Here is a 1,388-nt window from a genome sequence, read left to right as displayed (position 1 = left end):
TGTCCCCTCGCTCGCTCGCTCTTTCTCTCTCCCCCTTCTCTGCCCTCTCTCCCTTCTCTTTCTCTCCTCTTTCTTCTTTCTCTTTTCTTTCTTCTTTCTCTTTTCTTTTCCTCCTCTATCCTTTTGCCCTTGCACTCTCTACGTCTCTTTTTCTCTCCGACTCCCTTCCTCCCTGGGCATCTCTAGCACAGGGGATCCCCAAACATCAGGACTTTTGGGGGGCGCCTGTGCTGTCCATGGGAAGAGCATGCATTGTGGGTTACTGGAGGAACCCGACATGGATTCCACAGGTCAGTCCTACTGGTGGGGGGTGGGGGGAAGACATTGGGAGGGAAAGAAAAGGGAGAAGGGGAACTTCAGAAAGAGTTTCAAAAAGTTCAGAAGGGTCAACTTGACAGTGGAACCCTAGGAAATAACGGAGAGCGTGCACAAGTTTTCAGTCCGTCGCAATGTGCGATGTAAATGGATGCGTGTAAGTGTGTGTGTGTGTAAGGGTGTGATTGTGTGTGTAAATGTGTGAGTGTGTGTGTGCGCGCGCGCGCGCGCTGACGAGCGCGCTTTTGCTTGTCCTGAACACAAAGTTACGTAAAGATTCTCTGGCTCGCGGCGAGCTCGAGGTGCCGCTCGCAGAAACTTTGCGAGCCGACCGCCCCCTCCCGGGCCCGGCTCCTCCCCCGGGTTTGGGGGCCCCGGAATAGCGGTGCGCACTGAGGCTGGTGGCTCGGGCCAGGAAGCCGAGCGGAACTCCCCAGAGGCGGGGGAGGGCGAGGGCTTCGCACAGCGCCTGGGAGGTGGGGACGGAGGCTCCGACTGGTGGAGACGCGCAGCTGGAGGGAGTGACGGCGGCGAACACGGTGGTCCTGGGGAATCCGCGCCGGGTCGGAGGTGGGAGCCCCGGGCCGTCCGAGGCGGGGTGTAACCTCCCTGCCCGGAAGGGGCACCCGACGACGCGCTCCGCTGCGGGGCTGTGACTCTGCTAGAGGGAGGGCAGGACGCAGTGCGGCCGGCGAGGCCTGGTGTCAGGGTCTGCAAAACTGCTCGGCACTTTGGGGGCTGTGGGCGTCAGGTTTTGGGGTCGCGGCGGTCGGTAACAACTGAGGGAGGAAGCCAAGGAATCTCCTACAACGAAAAAGCCCGGCGTCTTGGTTCTCCAGCAGAACTTTCTCCACCTTTCACTTCTACTACCTTGGAGGAGCCGCCAAACTTCTAGATCTGAGCTATGCTCCCTACGCTCCTTCCAGGTGGAAGAAGCTCCCTGGAAGTGCCCCCCCCTCCCCAGCCACAGTCCCCAACCAGTCCACTCCCACCGCCACCCAGACGCAGCCTCGGGGAGTCTTGGGGAGATACGGTCGGGGAGAGGCAGGAGCAGGGCGGTGAGCGCAGCCGGG

This window comes from Mirounga leonina, unplaced genomic scaffold (assembly GCF_011800145.1).
Source record: "Mirounga leonina isolate KUSES-001 unplaced genomic scaffold, KU_Mleo_1.0 Mir_418, whole genome shotgun sequence".
NCBI lineage: Eukaryota > Metazoa > Chordata > Mammalia > Carnivora > Phocidae > Mirounga > Mirounga leonina.
This window is presented reverse-complemented; position numbering follows the sequence as displayed.